Source organism: Megascapheus bottae, chromosome 23 (genome assembly GCF_031878675.1).
Source record: "Megascapheus bottae isolate mThoBot1 chromosome 23, mThoBot2.hap1, whole genome shotgun sequence".
NCBI lineage: Eukaryota > Metazoa > Chordata > Mammalia > Rodentia > Geomyidae > Megascapheus > Megascapheus bottae.
In genome coordinates, this window is record NC_143531.1 from 6,344,501 (window position 1) to 6,367,741 (window position 23,241).

Here is a 23,241-nt window from a genome sequence, read left to right on the forward strand (position 1 = left end):
CCAAGTTGTCTTAAACATTGGGATGTAAGTTTTCGTTTGGTCAGTAATTTTCAACACTTTTGCCTATCTTTATATGGAACATACTGCAGGTGTTGGTTCACTCACCAATTAAAGACTACCTCACTTGAGGTGAGTAACAAATAAGTAAGATTTGAACACTTATGTACACATTTTTAAGTGAGTGCTAGTTTTCATTTCTCCATGATAAATATCAAGGCAATAACCACTTGGTATGATGGTATGATAACAATTGAACCTTAAGCTGTTTAAGACACATAGAACTACTATTTTATAGAAAAGAGATACTTTTTTGAATTCTCAGTATAAATATATATATATATATATATATGAGTAATACAATTTCTCTAAACTCTCCATTACCTTTAAATTATACTTTCTTTGTTTCAGCTTTCCTATGTTAGGTTCATAATTATTATATTCTACTTCAAATTTTCACTTCCATGGTGACTCATGACATTCGTCATAATTTTTTGCCAGTCCTGGGTCTTGAATTCAGAGCCTGAGCATTGTCCTTGGGTATTTTTCTCAAGGCTAGCACTTGCCACTTCGGCCACAGCACCATTTCTGGCTTTCTCTATGTATGTGGTACTGAGGAATTGAACCTGGGCCTTTGAGCATGCCAGGCAAGCACCCTACCACCAGGCCAAACTCCCGGCCCTTGTCGTATTTCTCTATGCTTTTTTGCATGTAGATTCTCTTCACTCAATTTCAGTTAGATTATTTTTATTTGACATTTTATTTTTCTTCTTAATTTATATGCACATATATATGTACACATATATGCTTATTTGTACATGTATATGTACATCACCTATATGGTTTTATATATATATATATGATCAGAATCATATATACTATGTATCTTCATTCTATTTTTTATATTCTATTTTTATTCATTTATTCTATTTTATGTATTCTATATATTCTACTTCATCCTCTCTTATGGGTTAATTCAATTAATATTGCTTACAAGAAAAAGAATGATATAGATATATTTACATATTTATCATATATTTGATTCAAATTCTTTGTCAGGTATACATACACCATTTTATTCTCCTACATCTATTATTTAAAAAAGTTATATAGCTTCACATTTTAAGTCTATCTCCCATTTTGAGTAATTTTGTCACACTACATGAATTTTATGTCAAGGTCCTATTTTGTTTTTGCCTATGGGAAGCCAATTGCTCAAGCGTGATTATTAAAAAGAGTATTTTTTCCTCCATTGATATACTTTACCAACTTTGTAACAAAAAATAGCAGTCAGTATTTTTTTCTTCCCTGTGGCCTCTGGCATTAGCTAACTCTGGCCCCAGAACCAGGGAACAACATGGCCTGAGAAAGGTTGCTTTGCTCAACTAGGTGAAGAAGGAATTATCAGTTTGGGAAATTATCAGATGAAATGATGTAGGGAATTCCCTGCATCTGGCACATGGCATGTGGCAAAGAGCTCTCTTTCCTCTCCTGCAAATGGTGGGGACAATTGCAACCCAAGGTCTGCTTGGCTGAGGGGCAGGAGAAAGATGAAGCTCTGGCTGAAAACCAAGCCCAACCCTGCTTAGCGATCTGGGGCTGTTTTCTGGAGACTGCTGGAGGAGTATGAACTCTGGTTTTCTGTCTGTCCGCCAGGAGGCCCTGACTCTCTGGAGTTGTGCTTTTCTTCATTTGTGCCAACTGGTGAGATACAGTGAACAACTTCTGTAGCAGGATAAGTTAGAGACATAAAAAAAAAAGAAAAATATCCTAAAAAATTCATTAGTATGTCATTCATCAAGTATCCCATTATCTAGACAATCTGCTTTTTCTATCTGCCTTTGGCATCAAACTAGTGTTGTTGAGATCTGTGTGAGAATTTACAGCTGTGGTACAGTGGAAGGAGGAACAGACAGTGGCGTTACTCATGAATGTTCCAAACCTCACCTTTTGGTAAAAGACCACATCTCATTCCACTTTCTACAAGGACACACGAGATCATACACTTGCTAGGCTACTACCTTTTCTAACTCCATCTAGGTTTATAGGCCATAAAATTGTATGTCTCATATACTCACACAGAATTATTTTGGGGGATACAAATTTCTTGACTTTCTACATTTTTTGGTCCATCCAATCCTTTCATGTCAGTAGCCAGACTTTCATTTTACCAAATTTCTCTCCACACACCTGTATGTTGCATAATTTCTAAATTAAAATATGAGTCTTCAGGTAAGTAAAAATATGTGTTCATACTTTTCAAAAATATTAAACACGTGGCCTGCGAAAGTATAGGATAAACAGGAGTCAAATATTTTAATAGACATTATTTTGGTGACATATTAAATAGGCAAATATCACACAGAGGATCTGCAAACCCATTGCTCACTGAAGTAACTTTTCTACATAGGACATCAACTTCTTAGTTATTATACAGAACAGCACAATGTAAGCCTTGAAGTAAGCATTTCTGTGAAACAGCAATCTTCACATCAACTGTGACTTCTAAAATCTGAACCTTTCATTAATAATAAATCACAAGGCCAAACACAAGTAGCAAATGGCAAAAAAAGAATTAAAAAAAAAACCTTGCATGGGCTATGTTTAAACATTCCAGAACAACATTGAAAAAGGTGACATCTACTTTGGGTTGTGGTGTGTAAGGAAATTACTCTCATATTTTTATTATGAGATGAATTTTTCTCTTCGAAAATGCAGTAGCCCTATTTATTCTGTATTGCTTTGCATATCATAATACCATTTTTGTCATTTTTTTGCAAAATTCCTCACACCTATTGGTCTATTTTCTCTTGCAAGTTAACTTAATGAATATTGCTTGTAAGAAAAGGTAAAAATTTGATTGTCTGGGAATGTTAAATTTTTTAAATTATAAAATTGAAATATTTTACATATCATCTTTATTTTACAAAGTATGTATTAATATACTTACACTTTTCCCTTTTTTTGTGTAGGTCATGGGGCTTGAACTCAATCTGGGAGCTGTCATTGAGCTCTTCAGCTCAAGGCTACCACCCTACCCTTGAGTCACAGCACCACTTTCTGTTTTCCAGAGGTTAATTGGAGATGAGAGTCTCAGGTCTTTATGTGGCAGGGCTGGCTTTGAACATTGATCCTCAGATCTCAGCCTCCTGAGTGCTAGGATTCTAAGAGTGAGCCACCAAGCCAGGCTACTTTTCCTTTTTAAATGCTACTTTTCCTTTTTAACTACTACCATATTATTAAACGTCAATATTATTTTATTTTAAACATTTTCTTTCAAAATATATCAATTTTATCCTATTTGTGGAAGGGAAAGGGAATCACAGAAACAGCAAGATTAGGGATGAACTAATGCAACAAAGATACTCACTCGACACTGTGTAGGAAATGAACTATGCAACCTGGGGGAAAGGGAAATAGTGAGAAGTAAGCAGGAGGGAAAGGGTAACAATATTTTTTAAAAATGTACTCATTATCTCATTTATATAACTATAGCCCTCCTCTTGTTCATCAACTTTACAGTAAAAATATTAAAAATGTATCAATTTCATCACTTATTCTAAAGTGAAGACCAATTAATTTTGATTCCTCTTTTTAAAGTACTTTCCTGGCTGTTTTTTACTAATGTTTCTTAAATTTTTTCTGATATATTTAAATATCTTTCAAAAATTATCTTTGTGATTTTGGTAAGCAGTTAAATGTTAAATGACCTTAATACCCATAAAATGGTACTTAACACTTGAATGGTTTCAATTCTTACAAGCCAAATTATCACAATTCCCATTTTGAGTCATTTAACTGTATGTCTTACATCTAAATTATATTTCATACTTTTATGACCCATTTTCAAGCTTTCTATTGCTGTTTTGTTCACTTTGTATGTTGAATTATATACCTCACCGCTGTCAGTAACAATTTAGTTTGAACAAGCCTCATAAAATTACTGTCATTTGTTTTCCTTCCCCAACTTTTAGAATTTTAGGGACATTATCTTCTGGCATATGATGCACAGAGATTTCTAAATATAACCAGATTTTTCAGAATTTTGGTATTATTTTGGTATTTATTTGAGAACATGAGCTCTTCTTTAATTAGAATTCTTCTACTTGTACCAAAACCTGTGTGTTTTCATGTGCCTTCCTTGTTAGCATCCTAACATTGAAACTACCACCTGTTATAACCTTAGGATTGCAATACCTAACTAGATTGATAAAGATGGGGAAGGACATTAATAATCTAAAGACAGACATGAGCTGAAAACAGTTCAAAAATGATGCCATCTTGGCTACTCTAAAGAGACTCAGAGTAAGAAATATGTCCCATATTTATCTTTTCTATCAAAGCCTTCATCTTCCGTGAAGGAAGAAAAATACAGTGATGGTGAACATACTTTCTTCTGCAATGACATAGTAATGAACATTACAAATTGGAAAGGAAAATGTATACCTGTACATATACCTATATCTATATATCTCCCAGTTGCATATTTGCATCACTTTACGACACAGTCTTATTATTTTTTTCATAATATTATTGCAAACTATATTGTTGTGTGGGGGGCTTCCTAACTAGCCCTGGTTGCTATCTGCGCTTCCTTGACTCCTGCCTTCAGCAAGTACCAAGGGCCCTGGCTCCTCCCACCTCGAGCAGGAGCTGCTGGAAGCTCCCTGCAAGTGGGGCTTGTCTCAGGACACCATTGGCTGATCATCGCATTCAGGGAGGTCCCTACTTGCTGCTGGTAAGAAGTGGTAGCCACAGCTCAGTCTGTCTTTTAGCGAGCATGTTTTCTAAAATAAAGTTAGATCTGCACCTGAAGTCTGGTCTCCTGAGTCTGTGTTCCTGGGATTACTCATGGGCTTCATCACCATTTTACCCCCCCTCCCAGATGTCCCAGAAGGACCCCCAACAACTGGCGCCCAACATAGGGGATGACTAGCAGGTAAGTGGACCTCTTCAAGCAATTATGTGGAAAGGGATGTTGGAGAGCAGGCGCCTTCACTTTTCTGATAGAAAGCTTGAGCAATATTATGAAACTGTTCTGTCTCTGTGCCTGTGGGGGATTGCAGGCAGGATACTCGGGATGAGTCCTCCTGGGAAATGGTAGCCCTGAAGGGTCAGAATTTGCCTCCTTATTTCTTCCCCATCGTGGCCACCATTCTGAGTTTCCTCTGGGGTTCTGCCACCTTGGTCCTGGCGCTTGTCCCCATGACTAGTGGCCTCTGTAGTTTGATCTCAAACTCAAAAATGAAAGCAGACCTCCCCCACACCCTGGTGGGTTCTCTATGGAGTTTCCCTTATACCCTTCAGCCTCCTCTGGAATCTCCTGGGGTGGAGAACCCTTCCCTCAGTAATCTTCTCCCATGCTTCCTTTAGGCTCAGTCAGACAGCAATCCGCCCCGTTAGATCTGGGAACCACACAGCCTAGAACTGCTTTAATATCTGAAGGCAGTTTACTTTTGGGAATATGTTTTTTGTGATGGAAATCCGCCTCTTATGATGAAGCGAAGTCAGGGGCCACATCAATGCCTCGCATGGAATTCAGATCTCCTCCCTGGTCTTAATAGTTACTGGAGCTAGAAGAACTTACCTTAGGAAGCAGGGAGTTCCCACCTCCTAGAAACTCCTCCGCAGGCCTCGGCTCCAGGGCTTAGGTAGCCTAGCAGCATCTTCACAAATAGCACGCTCTTTGCCCTGGCAAGAGTCATTCAGCCGCTGGTCTTAGAGGACCTGCCCAGTAATATCCTGGGAAAAACAGGCATGGGACTGTGATATGATTATGAACAATGCAATCAGAGGAATTGCAACCCAATTATCTTCCCTCAAAGCATGTTGGGAGGACATGGGGACTGTGCCTTTATGTTAATGAGTATGGCAAGGACATTCTCTGTTGGAGACCATTGCTTTCAGCCTCCTGAGGAAGTAAGATTATAAGTTGGCACCTGGCAGCTCTCTAATGAGTCAGTACTTGTTGACCAGGAAGTTTCTTTGCATTCGTTGATTTGTTTTTTCCGTGCTTGTGAATAGAGTGGATCGCTAGATTTCTTCCAGGTTTGTTTGCTGCTTTGCAGATGACCTTTACTGTGATTGGCTGCTTAAGGATATAAATAGTGTGGGGTTTGCGGGGAGGAGAGAGAGAGGACAGAGAGAAGATGGAGAAGAGAGGGAAGACGAAGAAGGGAGAAAAGACGGAGAAGGGAGAGGAGACAGGAGAGAAGCAGAGGAGAAAGAAGAGAGAAATAAACGACCTCTGCTTGCAGCGATTTGAGTCTGTGATCATTCCCAGTACTACTCCGAAGTGACGTGTCATTGCCACAGGCAGCGACAATTCTCTTTACATAAGAGCTTGGAACAGGGTATCATGATTCCCCTTACCCCAATCCCATCTGAAACCCATCTACCACTAGTCCTCTTTGGCCCACCATGCTCATTTCCACAGCAGCAAGACCCATGTTTGCTTTGGCTAAGTTGATTGAGTTTATCCAGGCTTGCCTGGATGCCATCCAGCTAATGTCTTTGCACACCATTTGGACCCCATCCTATATTCCGTTATAAATGTCTATAATTAAAGAAAAAGGGAACTGTGGGGCTTCCTAGGTAGTGGTGTAGAGCCCCGATTGCTATCTGTGCTTCTGCGACTCTGTGCCTTTGGGTGCATATGCTCTTGGGCACACTCAGTGACATGAGCAGTCCCGATCGATAGGGCCTTGGCTGCTTCTGCCTCGAGCAGGAGCTCCTGAAAACTCCTGGCAAGCGGGGTGTGTATCAGGACATCATTGGCTTATGGTCACATTCAGGGAGGTCCCTACTTGCTGCTGGTATGACGTAGCAGTCACCTCTATCTGTATTTTAGCGAGCACGTTTTCTAAAATGAAGTTAGATATGCACCTGGAATCTGGTCTCCAGACTCTGTGTTCCCAAGATTATTCGTGGGTTCTGTCTCCATTTTACCCCACTTCTAGACGTCCGAGAAGGACCCCAACAGTTGTGTACCAGGGTGCTGAGATGGAAAACTGGAGCTGGTATTCTTGATTGTGTCCATTGCACAATATAGCACAGGAGACGTATTAGGAAATTGCACAAATTGAGATATACAAAGTCATTGCATTATCCCTTGTAAATAAATACAGGCACTAGATAGTATTCTTCTCTCAAAAAGAAACAGTTTTATTTAAGAGTCCATTAAATTAGATATGTTTTTATATTAATCCACAGAATGTCATCATTACAGTCACAACATAAAATCAGAGATTAATTTAAAACCTTTAAAACCTACCATGTGTCAACAAATCACATCCAGAGAAAATAAGTTTAGATATCGTACTGTCTTTTTATCCAAACTCAGCAATAATTCCAAAAATAGCACTTGAAGGAATTATATTAACCTCTTAGCCCAATAATAATAATGTAAGGAAAAGTGCAATGTGTAAATAAAAATGTGAGAATCCAGATAAGGGGGACAGTGACCTGAGAGAGAACTTAAGACTGAAATTATGTACTAGTTTCAATAAATGTTCATTACTACAGCAATTGAAAGACTCATTTGATGGTTGCAATTATTATTATGCATATTTACATTGATTAGTTATATGTTAATGGGACCATGAAAAGTGATTGGAGCAGATAAAAATATTGTAACCAACAATTATTAAAACCATTTCTATATTTGGTCTAAGCACAAAAGAGAAAAGTTCCACTAGCACCATTCACTTATACTTAATTTCACTGTCCTGTATGTTCATTTTATTCAGGGAATTGGATGTAGTTAGGAAAATGACATCATGTATTCTTGTAAATTTCACACATTCATTTTAAGGTTATCTTTGAAAAATATCTGGAACTAGATTGAAAATGTATACATGTATTGTCTTTCTGCCTATCTATCTACCCATCTATCTATCTATCTATCTATCTATCTATCTATCTATCTATGTATCTATCTATCTATCATCTGATAAAATATTGACCCTTATCTAAGTATCAAGACTCTCTTTAGTGAACTCTTGACAGCCAGAGAGAATTTTCAACCAATTTTTCACTCAGCTGTTTTCAACATCATATATTCTTAACAAAATGACAAGTACACTTATTGCTTCTTGCCAGGTCTAAATTATAGATTCTGTTCAAGAATCTGTTAGGCATAAAAATTAAAAGAAAAAAATTAAGCTGACACTTGAAAAATACTAGTTTTAAGGCTTCTAAAGTATTTCTTAAGCATTTCAACCTTGAGCTAACTTATTCCATCTATCAAAAGAAGAAAAAGATGGGGGAATAGCTTTCATGACTTTGAAAATCTTTAAAAATCTGGTGATTTTAGAGTGTGTGTATGCGTGTGTGTGTAAGAGCGACTTGGTAACTTCCCATACTCCATTCTTTTTTCTTGCCTGTAGAATTCTTGATGACAGATATTGTCATATCATCTTTCTACAATTTTCTCGCAAAGTGCTGTCAATGTGGCAGCATTTCTGCTTTGTTATCATTGAAATACCTTCTTAAATCCACCCCTAGGAAAAAGAAAATTAAATACTAGGAAAGAGATTGCAATAAAGCACAATATTGGCCAGCTAAGCTAGCCTTACAGCCATCCTTATAGTAAATCTTTGCTGTTTGAACACCTATTTCACAACCAGCCCTAGATATTAGAAAACTGGCCTACCCATTTGTTGCTATAATCAGTGTCTGCTGTGGGGCCATCAAGAGAAAACAGTGCCCTTACTCCTCTGAGGATAAAACAGAATTGACTTTTTTCTCACATGTACTTCACTTACATTAAATGATTGAGAAAACTTTCACCAATGCATGAAGTGATTCCTGATTCATAAAGGAGCTGTTGGCTGTTGACGTAGAAATCCCCCTGTAGGAATTGGAAAAATGAGTATTCGGGTGCTCTATTTTAATTCTTCGCCCCTTATACATCTTTATTAACTATGTTCCCTTTCATTTTGGAAGACTTGAGAATCTAAAAATCTCACCTGGCAGCTAGCTATCCAATTCAAGTTTTGTATGTGGGCTATGACTAGGTAGGATGTTAAGTGATATTTTCATCAGAGTTACAGGAAAGCCCTTAGATTCGATCATACACAGGCATTTTAGCTTCTTTTTCTGGTTATCTATAAGTACTAAAGGCATTCAAATTATGCTCAATAATTCCATATATACTTGGTGTCAACATGCTTAGTTCTTATGATTTTTAGTTCCTTAAATTTACTCAAGGTGCACGCCCTACGCTAAGATTTATTACAGTGCTTTATAATTCCAAATGACTGTAGGTTGTCATTTCAGTTTCCAAATACTAATTTTAATAATTGCTAAATCTTTGTTTTTTAATCCAAACTAGACCAGTAATAACATATAACTGTATTTTATTTACTCATGGTTATTTTAAGAAATATAAATTGTAAGTTGAAAACAACAATAGGACCTGAAGTAAATCTGAGAATTAAACTGCCTGAATTTTTCAGTATTCAGAAAGAACATGGTAAGTATATCCTAAATACCTAAGATGTATGACGTACAGGAAAATGAGCAAATTCAACAAATGCTTTTATGGATGAATTTGGTCCAAATTGTTATTTTGTTCACTTGTAAAACTTTCTGCTTTTACGTTTCCATTACTTCCATTACACTAGGAAGATAAAAATGAGACAATTTTGAATCGTGTGAATGTTTTAAAAGCACAGAATTAGCACCGCTTTTATTTTATATTCTTTTTTATTTAAGCATATTATAAACATCTTTTATTTAGAAAATGGAAATGCTAAAATTTATGAGAGTGGGTAGAGTTGTAGGAAAGACATTCAGGATGACTTTTCATTGTTATGCTCCTCTAGTTTTTGAATGCACAGTCTTGGGGTCATTTTGCAGGTATTCACCCACTCGAATCGTACCCCAGTCTGTTACTTATAGTTATTATTTGAATGAGGTCTTGTCTAACCACAATTTTACTATTCTGCTCCAGGTAAGGTAGGATGTCAGGTACCTGCCACCATGCCCAACATTTTATTAGCTGGGATGAAGTCTCAGAACATGCTGAGCACAAGTGAACCTCAAGGCAGAATGAGTTCTCTCCCTGACTCTCATGTAGCCATGCTTAGAAGATTGCACCACTGCACCTCCCCAGAATTTTTAAATTAATGTTGCTTTAACACATTGTTACAAAAGTGCTGAGTAACATTTGGCTGATTAGTTTTAAGAAATTGTGGGATACAAATGCAATAATTATCAGAGAATAAGTAGAAAACCCAAAGGTAATAAACACTACAATGAAAGGAAAAATTTTGGTTTGTTCTTTGGAGTGGGCCAATAGAGGGGACACAGGATACAGAAACTAAGTATACCATTTGGAAGAGAGGGAGGAATGCTGTTTTACTGGTCTGAAAGGCAAACAAAACCCAACAAACTCAAAGTAAATTAAATTCAAGTACAGAAAACACAGTGATGGCTACGAATCACTAATAATTCATTATATGTTCAACAAGAAACTGGAAAGTTTCTCTTTAAGTTTTCCTTTGAAGTCATACAAAGGGGTCCAGATTCAACATGTCAGGTTATGAATACAATGCATCTTTATCAATGTCACCCCTTTGTTCTTTCTCATCTCCCCATCCCATCCCGGCAATTCTTTCATTATCTGGTTGTCCATTTTCACAAATGTATACTTGATATTATGAACGATATTTCCCCTCTTCTGTTGTCCTCATTCACAGAGGAGACTGGAATAACATGGGGTGCACTTTTGGGTTTGGCATAAGGCTTTTATGTAGAGTAAATACAAACTGCATGATTTCCTAGTCAGAGAGCCTAACAACAATATGAGTCATTTCTTATAAATATATAAAAAGTAGCCATAGCTTTGGAATCTTAAAAATCAAACTGTCTCAAGAATACAACATAAAATTTTATTAATACTAAAATCACTAAGAGAAAAGTAAGAAAGTCAATTTGTAGAATAGCAAAATGTAAAGATTTCCAATATAAATCTGTATATATAAATATATAGTTCTAATATAATTGTGTACATACCTAACAATATATAATATTCCCAATTTACAAAATGTTATCCTTTCAAGAGACATGGGTAATCTAATCGTGGATGTTACTTTTGAGATCCTAAATGTGTAAGCAGAAAAGTCTGAGAAGTTACTTGACACAAACACCTAAAAACTTAATTAGAAAATCATATATTCTTTTAACAATAGATGTCTTCAGATTTACTGATTAAATTTAAAAGACTGTTTATTTCTTCTGTATCACTGAGGAATTAATAATTGAAAGTTTCCATATCCTGAAGGAGGAATGTGTTCCCATTAAACATAGTCAATAAGAGCATTTATTATTTATGAGGAATATTGGATGTTCTAATCACTTTGCAGCCTTCGGGCACATTTCTAATGGATGGAAGGATGCTATACAGTTTCAGACAGTCTCAGTTTGCAGGTTGAAGTAAAGAAAAGCAAAGGTTAAGTTATGCGAAAAGTACAATATTTTCTTTATTCAACTAAGGCCAATTAAAATGCAAGTTGAAAAATACATTCATTCCTGTGTGATTTTTTTCCATATAGCTATTTCAACAATAAAATGTGCTAAAAAAATTCAATGAGCAATTACCTCCTGTATATCACTCACTTGGAAAAGCTGTAAGTCATAGGCCTGCAGGGTAAATGTCAAGTGAATGTATTTGGACGGTGGCCACATCTGATTAGCAAAGCTGTGTTCAGCATATCCAACTGCCAAGCATGTATAATTTCCCCATGCTCCTGAAACATAATGGAAGTGAAGAAAGGCCTTTGCAATCCCTGGACAATTAAGGAAGTGTGTGGTGGGGACTCAATTCCAATTAATCAACAGTTATTGAATACCAAAAATTGCCAAAAAATGGACTGCTTGTGATGGGAGTCTTTTCTAGCCATTTTCTTTCCAGCTGCTTCAACTCCAGCTATTGCAAATTGTCGCACACACTCACTTTACTTAGGAACAGATGATTATCATGTTGACATAAATTACAAGTTCCTTCATGATGTATGTCTTTTCTCCTGGACTTGACATTTGAAATTTGACAACATCTACAGTGACAATCCTCCACTTGTTGCTTGATATGTACAGTGTCATATCAAAGTTAGATGGTTGTATTCTTTTTAAAGTCTCTTCTACCCACAGAAACGTATTAGCCAAATTATGATAGATTCAAATGGTATAATTCCTTAGAAAGGGTAATTCATAGTCCAATAAAATAAACACAAGGAAACAGGTACTTAAAGTAGAAATTTGTCCTGGGGTGAGGGGTGGATGAATAGAGCGAGAAAGAATGGGAGAACACAGGTTCCAGTTTAGAGCATATCCTACAAAATTAAGAAAATAGAGGAAAGGGTAGGGTTTGGGTTTATGGGGGATTATGCTGAAAGGGGTTAGAGTGAACAAGACACAATGTATTAATAAACTACTTTGTTGAATGGCAACTATTTTGTGTAACTTCTTAAAGCTGAAAACCAAAATCTCAATTTTGTGCATGTTAGTGGCTCAAGCCTGTAATCCTTAGTACTCCAGAGACAAGTGTTAGAAGCTAGCCCAGGCAGGAAAGTATTTGGCCTGCAAAACATTGGAAGTAAAAGTGTGGCTAAAGTGGTAGAGCCTCAGAAAAAACTAAGGGCGAACTCCATGATTCTAAGTTCAAACCCCAGGGCAGAGAGAGAGAGAGAGAGGGAGAGGGAGAGGGAGAGGGAGAGGGAGAGGAAGAGAGAGAGAGAGAGAGAGAGAGAGAGAGAGAGAGAGAGAGAGAGAGAGAGAGAGAGAGAGAGACAGAGACAGAGACAGAGACAGAGAGACAGAGAGAGAGAGAGAGAGACAGAGAGAGAGAGAGAGAGAGATAGAGAGAGAGAGAGACAGAGAGAGAGAGACAGAGAGAGAGAGAGAGACAGAGAGAGAGAGAGAGACAGAGAGAGAGAGAGAGACAGAGAGAGAGGGGAAGGGAAGGGAAGGGGGAAGGGGAAGGGGAAGGGGAAGAAGAGAGGAGAGGAGGGAGAGAAGGAGAGGGAGAGGGAGAGGGAGAGAGAGAGAGAGAGAGAGAGAGAGAGAGAGAGAGAGAGAGAGAGAGAGAGAGAGAGAGAGCAACAAAGAGAGACAGACAGAGACAGCGATCTCAATTAAATAAGTTTATGAATGTGATAAATTTCAGGTTGTTACTTCTAAATACAAAGTTGCACTAACAATATACAACTGTCAAACAAATGCACAGAAACTAAGAAATAGAGAGGAAAGATGTAGATACTGATAAAGGATATAGAAAAACAATTTTCAAAAGAACTGATGTTTCAAAAGATCGATGTTCTAAGCCAATCTTGTCATGAAATCTTTCTCCAATTAACCACCGAAAACATCAGTAGTGAAGCTGTGGCTCAAAGTGTTCGATTGCTACCCTTGAGCAGAAAAAGAACCAGGACAGTGTCCAGGCCCTGAAGTGAAAACCCTACAACCCAAAGAAAACAGAAAACAATACACAAAAAAAAGACCTTTGAAAAGATCACTTTTGTCCAGTATTACATTTGGGAAGTTTGCTGAGGAAAATCGAAATGTGTGAATTAAGTCATACCTGACTTTTAGCACAGATATAGTGGGAACCATGATGCAACTATTCTGATGCAATATCTCAGGAAGATTTGAAATTCACTACCTTAATCCTAAGTGTTTAATATGTGTTTCCTTGAAATAGTTATATGATAAATATACTATGTAACACATAGATAGATCATATCTATAGCCTTCGAATATCTTATCTTTGTTTCTCTACATCTATAGTTCTAAGGCTAGAATATATATATTTATATTGTATATGCATAGAAAATATATATGTAGATACAGAGACAGACAGACAGACAGACAGACAGATATTCTAGTCTAGCCTTAGAAAATAGTCAGGCCAATATGAGTCAATGATGAGCCTGGAAGAAAACCAGTTCTGTTTAACAATATTTACTTACAAGAAATATTTGAGGATTAGGTTTGCCAAGTTTCTAAAAATTGATAAGAACCATTACTTCCTAAACACAACCTAGAAGCTGCGATTTTTAAAGCTAATTAGTCATCATAGAGCTCGTAGCTTATGACTGTAATCCTTACTAATCAGGAGTTTGAGATCCGATGATAACAAGTGCAAAGTCAGCCCTAGAAATTGCAATAGTGCACATTACCCTTTCAGACTAATTTAGCAACTATAGGAAATGTAATTTATGGGCATACAATTATACAGGCATTCTTGTTTGAGTCATATTTACTGAAAAACTTTGAAACAGCTAAATAACTTTTTTAAGAATTTTGATATCTTCATCCTCTAACAATTACATTTATAGAGTTTTAAAAGTTATTTTTGAATTCTCAATAAAGTATATTCAGTTTTACACCTCTTGAAATAGTAGATAAACATCCTTTTCTTGTTTTAAATGCAAATAGTATTGGCACTTAATAATACAGAATATAAAGTTAAAGAAATAATGAGTGAAAATATTCTCCTACTGTGAAATATTTTATTCACCATGTCACAAAATTCAATATTATATACAGAAATATACATACATCTAATATGCTAACCTTAAACTGTAAATTATTTAACTCAAAAAATTTTGGCTGAAAAGCTAAGTAATTTGCCAATATATTCCAGGCAAATGTGTTCACAATTAATTGTTGTTGTTATATTCTTTTATAATGAAATTTACTTTTACTAAGGAGGTTCAGCTGCATAAATTGACACATTAAATTGTAACACCTTTAAGAACCATTTGAAGACTACAGTATATCAAAAAATAATTTTACTGAAAATTTCCATTTCCCACTTCTACTATATCAGCTGGCTGCTTCAAAGTAAAAAAAAAAAAATAATAATAATAGAAAGAACCACAAATGTTTAATTAAAATCCTGAAATCATTACTTAAAAAGTATCTTTAAATATTTAAGGATCTATATGTATATAAATATAATATAAGAAAGGAAACTGAAGAACTTCAGAGAGTAAGAATGGAAGAGATAATGATGTTTTTCTTCTATTTCATTTTGTGATGCATAGATTTAGGTAATTTGTGACAATCTGGATTTCATCCCTGGAAGCCATTTGACAAGTAATTTTAAAGTACACTTCTGCCATCTCCTTTTCATTGTCATAGACAACAGAGAAACTTAAAGAATACTTATATTTTGTACTAAGTTATCTACTTTCAAGATCTTCCCTTCAAATTCTTATGAATTCTTCCTTCTATCATTATCTCTGCTTTCACCTGAAAATTACACAAAAAATTACTTTAACCTCTGAATTACAGCTTTGAAAGAATTCCCCTTGATAATCTATTCTTCCTCCAATTCCTTTCTCTTTATTCTCTTCTGCTGAAACTGGTGATTGAATTAAAAAACTATGATGCCCTTACCACTTGAGCCATGAGGCAGCCCAGCTTTTTGCTATTTATTTTGGAAATAGAAACTCAAAGACTTTCCTGCACAGCATGGTTTTTAACCACAATCCTCCAGATTATTAGCTTTCTGAGCATCTAGGTTTATAGACCTGGGCCACTAGCTTCTACCTTGTAGCACAGAAAATTATAGTAAAATGCTTTGGATCTTTGTATGTGACATTTTCCTATATTTTTCTTGAAGCTAAATCAAAGACATCTTCATGTAAGAATCATGTTTTACATCTGCTCATATATATCAAAGACTGTCAGACTGATAATCACATAACCTAATTTTGATTTTGTGAGTTATCTACTTTGAAAAATTATTTCACTACTCTGGTTCCCTAGTTTTCTTATCCATAATTAGAAAATATATGCCATACAGATTGTTCAGAGCATTCAGTAGCAGGATGAGATATTGAGAAAGTGCCTTAGTACTTAATGCACCTTCGAAAATAAGTTCCTGACCAAAAATCTATATTCTAATATGGTACAGAGTCTACAAATACATGTATAAGAAAAAAATGTGTAACTATCAGGGTATTTTATTGCTAGATTACATTCATGTGTAATAATCACTATATAATAATTATATGCAGTGTTCGCTGCTTAAACTTTGTAAGAAAAGGAATGCAACTATTCTTTCCATTCTGCAACAGCTGTTACGAGTTTTGCATGAAGTGGTTTCTTCGTAACTGTTGCAGAAACCCAAACTCCATTCTCAGTTCTATGAATTTACTGATTCAGTTCTGTTAACTTAGGTAAAAAGAAATCCAAATAGTGTTTGATATTTGAATATTCAAATTTTCATTTAATCAAAAAGTGAGAGTGTCCCCCAAATTCAAGTAGTTACACCACACCTGTGCACAAGGATTCATTTTCTGCCTTAAGAGTGAATTTATTCCTTAGTCACCACAGGAAGGTGACTCTCAGCTTTTTATCAATAAAAGCTTTCATACTGTGAATGGGTTTAAAGGCAAAGAAACTTCTTTGTATATACTAACACAAAAATCAAGTATCCCCAAGTAAATTCTTACTCAAATGTTGAATGCTTCACACATCCATCTATAATCAGAGATGTGGCCATTCTAGCAATTTCAGCTGTAATTCTTCTCAGAGGTTATATGAGCAATTATTAGGATACAGCTTGGATACTTTGTAGAAGATATAGTTTTATTTCAAGCATAATGGTCTGGTTATGAACATGAGTAAAGACAAAATAATACAATAAAATAATAAGGTATAAGTCCTTACAGTGTATGTAGTACCTGCTAATGTGAAAAATCTGAAATAAGTTAAGGAAAAGCAAAGGTAAAGAACTTACCTTCCTTGGTTCAGACTATAGCATTAGTTTCCCAGAGGTCATCCAGATTCATTAAAGCACTTTTATTATTACCCCATTGAACAGGAAATTTGTAAGAGCACATTTTGTCTCCTGTAATTTCTGGAATATTGGATCATCCTCAACAGGGAAATGAGTTCAGAAGAAACAGATGGGTTTTTAAAATAACTTTAAGAGTTTAGTTTTCATACATTAAATTATTAATATAAGTAATCATAGAATCGATAGATTATCAAAAGATATATGGGACTAAATTGTATCTTAGATTTACTTATTTAATCTAATGATTATATTTTGTCTCTAACAATGTAGTAAGATACTGTAATTATAAATAGTTAAAAATGGTTTCTAATGAACTGGAATTAGGGAAATTCACATTAAGTACACTGCTAAAGAAAATAATCTGCCAAGCATAGGGTTCAGTTTCCATGATAGTTTTTGTGTATATTACAATACTACATTTTTAGGGGAAAAATCAGGTTGGGAATGTGGCTTTCTTGTAGAGTGCTTGCCTAGCATGTATGAAAACCTAGGTTCAATTCCACAGTGCCACATAAACAACAAAAGGCAGAAGTGGCACACTGGCTCAAGTGGTAGAGCACTAGCCTTAAGAATAAAGAGGCTCAGGAGCAGTGGCCAGGCCCTGCAAGCCCTATGACTGGAAAAAAAAATAAAAGTATTTTCCAAATGTTATACTTTTCAAGTGAAATCTCTGGTGTTCCTTTTTCAGTCTCAACATTGCCAGGGCAATCAATTACATACAGTGCTTTCTAGATGAGTAACTGGTTAGATTCATCTGAATTCTTTAGTCAGTGCAACACTCAAACTAGTTCTAAAATTGAATATTGGAATATAAACATGCAAGGAAAGTACAGCATATGTGCAAAAACTCATTCTTCTTAGCCTCTCTCTAATGTAACAACTTCAAGTCTCACTCAATTGTTCACTCAATATTATTATTCAGAAACCTGAGTTATAGTATCTTTTACATATAAGTCAGAGTTGGTAAGTTAAGTGCCAATGAGTGTTGACTGATTATAGTGTCTCCATGAAGTAATATGCAGACAAATGTCCCAGGATCTTCTCTGCCAATGAGGACCCAGATATCTGGTCTGCATTCCTTATCTGATCACATTGCTGTGAATACACCAACCATCAAGCATTCTAATCTGTAGTCATGCCACTGCACAGGAAAGTAAAAACTGGCAAAGCCACCCTTCCTGAAGTGGTTGAAGCAGTGAGCCACCTGGTCCTATGTCTCCTGCCACAATTCATTACACACAGGAAATGACAGTCAATGGAGACACACATCCTAGCTCTATCTAGCTAAGGCAGTGAGAGTACAAAGTACCTGCTAAAAAACCATCTTACAAATCCACTCATCTTCCAAGAAATATTCTAGGTAACCTTACCCACCCATTATATCAAGAATGATAAATTCCACAATTGAAATCTACCCATAATCTGATGAAAACAAATCGCGCTTTCCCATCTACTTGATATTTTAAATTAGCAATGTAAGCAATCTTGTAATTCAAACGATTTAAGTTTAAGATAATATATATATACATGCACACACACATAGAAATGTATTTTTCAATGGTGATGTATCTAAATGCTGTATTTGTCGTTTAGGATATCTAATTTTTGTGAAACTTCTTCAGCTAAACTAATGAATCACTTACATCTATGATAATTTGTAAGATTTATAAAACTGAACAATACAACCAACTCACTCACGGGATGAATTTGAGAGAGACTGAGCAAGGCAGAAGCACAGAAGAAAGTGGAAAATCTCCTGAATTTCAGATTATTTTTCCCAATTTGAGTTATCCTTTACAACTACCAAATAATTCATTTTAGCTCTATCAAACTGGCTGTAACAACCTTTTCCCTGCATTGAAGTGAGCAGTATTAAGGCAAGGATGGAATAATAAAGATGATCATAGAGATGGAAACGAAACCTCTCCTTTTCTCAGAAGTGGCTCATCCTTAAATCTGGATTGTATTTTTAAGTTGGCACTCCTCTAATGAGTGTTTTCTCTATGAGAAGGTGATCTCAAACATAATTTTCTATTTAAAGATCCTCTGATTGCCATTTCTCCCACTTAGTCAGCACACACCACTTATTCTTAGTTTTAGGGTTTGGGAAGTGAGCCTAAAATGCACTCCACTGACCTTAGGCTGACTTTGTGCTTTGACTCCAAATTAAACCACCACATCGACTTCTTGCACAAAGGCATAATCAGCCAGGCTGTTGCTTCTCTGATAACAAAGTCAGGGTTATAATAACATTTCTTCCTTTCTTGGCCTTCAATATACCTCCCGGTTCATGTCCATTGGTTCTTCACTTATGCGAAGTTCTGATTTGGCTTTTTGCCTATTGAACAGATTGCCAGTTTAACATCTCAAATCCCCTCATTTTTCCTCTAACCACAGCCACTAAGATGAACAGTCTATGACTGCACAGAATATTTTCTACACCTCTGGATTTGAAAGAAAATGATCCAAAGTAAAATACTAGCATAAAAATACAATTAAGGACCCACAGTTGTAAATGTCTATTTTCTCTTCGTTACGAGCACAACTTTTGAGTTTTTTTCAGTATTGTATAGATTTCAATCTTTCTTACATCATGATTAATGTATCAAAATTATTTGTGTAATTATTTTCTGTATGTAATACACAAATACACAGGCTTTATTTTTATCAAAAGCTATGAATATGCCATAGGAAATTAAGTTCTGTAATTAGCTACCATTGGTGTATAGAATAAACTAAAGTCTACTTGAACTATTTTTTTGGATAACCTCCTTTATTATAGTTGTATTTTTCATTATTTCATTTTTGTGGTCTCCCAGTGGCTCACACACTGGGTTAGCTCTTTGCTAACAATGAAAGCTCTACCATTTGAGCCAAACCTTTACTTTGCCTTTGTGCTTATTAATTGGAGATAAGAGACTATCGTATTTGCATGCTTAATTATCTTAAAATTGTGATCTTCATGTCTTAGCATCTCAAAGAGCTAGGATTATAGGTGTGAGACCCTAATGCCCAACTCTGTCTGTTTGTCTGTCTGTCTGTCTGTCTGTCTATCTTTCTATCTACCATATACAAACAGTAGTCTAGATCACCTGCTTCTGTTCAGCACGCTTCTAGGCACTGGATCCCAGATGTGGAAGAGGCAAAGAGCACAGATTTGCTGTTATTAGGACATGGTGATAGAAGCTGTTCTTTGCTTGCTTGTTTTTGCTATTCTAATACAACCTTGAGATTTCATGTGGCTCTGTGGCAACACCCCCTGTCCCCTGAAAATATCCTACTATTTCCTATTCTTTGTATGTTCAGGAAGAAATTACAAGGCATAAAGGCAGTGGAGGTCCTTGATGAAGAGACACTGTCTATTCTTCCTAATTTCCTAAAATTTACCACAGTGTTTGGTGTCAAGGCAAGTATTCAATAAATGTTAATAAGAGCAAATTAACATAGATTTGCATGTATGTTATGCATAAACCCTTGACCCAGTCACATTACAGATCATCAGAGTTTGCAATTTTTGTGTGTCCTTGTAAGAAGGTCCTTGACAATCTTTTCAGCAAAGCTTTGGTCAGTTGAGGAAAACAAAATGAATCAGGATGATGATTACGATTATGGGAATAGTCCAGTGGACACTGAAGAGAAAGAGAAAATAATAATGATTCCATAGATATAGCAATCAACTCAACAGACCAAGTAAAAAATATAAATAATCTGAATACGGTAATTCTTTGTGATATTGAATGAAGGTGAAAACATGATTCATATTAATATACAGGAGGAGATCACAAAATGGAACCTAATTCATGGGAATGTTAATGTCGGACTGTCAGGGCTTTCCCACTTAATACAGCACTCACCCACCATATTTCTCCTTTGTGTCCCTGGTTCCTGCTTTATTCAATAGACACCAAGTGGACATGAGGAAACATTAGTTGAGGACAGTTCACATGTGACTTTCAGAGGTAGACTTTTATTTACATTTGAAGATTCATTTCATGAGAAAGTCCAATTTTTTATTTCCAGTGTATTCTTCCTCCTTCCTGAACAGATTTTATATAATACATAGAGACAAAATAGGAAATAACCTCTAGATGACAGTCTAGGTGAACGGAACAGAATCTGGAAAGGGCAGACAAGGAGGAAGGGGCTGGCATTCATCAACACTGGCAGAAGGAAGTTGAAGACTACTTTAAACTTCATTTATTAGGGGCCGGGAGCATAGCCTAGTGGTAGTGTGCTTGTCTCCCATGCACAAAGCCCTGGGTTCGATTCCTCAGTATCACAAATATAGAAAAAGCCAGAAGTGGTGCTGTGGCTTAAGAGGCAGAGTGGTAGCCTTGAGCAAAAATTGTTCCAAGATAGTGCCCAAGCCCTGAGTTCATGCCCCAAGACTGGCAAAAACATTGCATTTCTTAATAAGAGAAGCCAGGTACATAAAAATATCTAAGATAATAATTCAAGTGAAATTTTCCTGAAATCTGTCTTCTTCCAGCTCTGAAGTGTGACTAACATTCTTGAAACCCCTAGGAGAATCTACTGACCACTACTGTACTGACTTTAGAACAAGAAGGAAAGACATACGTGGTGGTACTTTCCCATAATCCCATCACTTATGAAGTACTTGTGGACAGATGTCAAGGTCAAGGTCAGCTTGTGGTCACATGTGAAGAACAGAAAAGGACACACTCCCTCACTGAAGAAAAATGGCTCATCTGGTAAATATACATGTACTAAACTATCTGAAATTAGGGATTATCTGTAGAAGATATTTGAGTGAATATTATTCTCAAACTCAATACAAAAAATGTTATCCAGTATATAACATAGATACAGATTTATTTTGCAACATAATTTATTTTATTTTCTAAATTTTAAATAACCTAGAGTCATTACCCGTATCATAGAGACTATTTGCATCTTTCTGGGAGTTTATCATGGAGGCTTCTGGACAAATGTTGATAAAAATGACAAATTCTTAAAATCAAAAGTATGTAAATATAATTTACAAGAGATTAACATATAAAATGAACAAATGACTTAACTGGGTTAAGTTATTTTAATAATAAGTTTAAGAAGACCTATCAGATATATCAGTTATGATCAATCACCCTAATTTAAATTCTGAAATCTCAATTGAGCTAAGGTATTGATTAAAGTATTTTACTATTCTGCCTCCTCACAGAACAAAGCAGTGAACACAGAGTAAAGACCAAGCTGTGCTCCATGGTTCTGATATAAATCTTTCCATATTTTTCTACTTCATCTTCTGTTACCTCTGTGGATCTTTTATTATGTCCGGCTAGACTGAGATCATTGGTTTGGAGCAAGATATACTCATCTCTGCCATTCCCAGATCTTTAAAATAAAGATGCTACTAAAAATGTGCATGCCTAAGTTTGAAAACATGGAATAATATCATATTCTCATAAAGTATTCCTTATGGGAATAAACAGATAGCTGCACAAAACTTTACTCAATGGGGACCATTCATTTCATTTCTGATGTATCAAAAGGAGCTACTACGGCCTTAAAGAATGTCCTATAGATACTAAAAGACAGAAGTGACAGAAGCCACTTACGTTTGTGAAATTTCAATTACAGTTGTTACAGTCCCTAACCAAGACTAAGGTAAAGCTAGCAGTAATATTCTGTGAAATGTAGAAGCACCTGTTAGGTAAATTTATAGAGCTGAGAGAGTTGGCTGCACCTACACATACACTAACATCACTTCATGCTCCCCCGCCCAAATACACACTCACAAACTCACACTTCATACATGAGCACTACAAGGCAGAAAGGAAGTAGAAAAACTTAAGGCAAGTAAAAGGACAAACTATTTATACAAAAGCATAGTGTTAATATAGTGACAAATTAAAACACATCTAATAGAATTATCTTAAGTATCAGTAGTTAAAATACCTATTTATCTTTAAAATATACCAAGTATTATAATTAAGGCAACACTACTGTGGTCATTCTTGTGTGGAGAAGACTAGTGGGTCCTGGTTTGTAATGAAGCACTTCACTGTTAAGAAGAATGATCAAATAAGCTGTAAAACATTTTTCAAGTTAAAAAATACCTTTATGCTGGGTATTGATGACTCACATGTGAAATCCTAGTTAGTCAGGAGAATGAGATCTGAGTACTGAGGTTCAGAGTCATCCCAAACTGGAAAGGAGACTCTTCAATTAATCATCAGAAAACTGGAAGTGGAACTGTGGCTGAAAATGATAGAGGGCTAGCCTTGAGCAAAAGAACTCAGGGACAGAGCTCATATTTATATCTATCTACCTATCTCTATATATGTAAAACTCTAAATAGTTATATATAATAAATAACTATAGTTATATATGTTTATGTAGTTATATATAGGTATATTTATATAAAATATGTTATAATAAATATATATACTTATATAGAAAGAGCTTTCAAT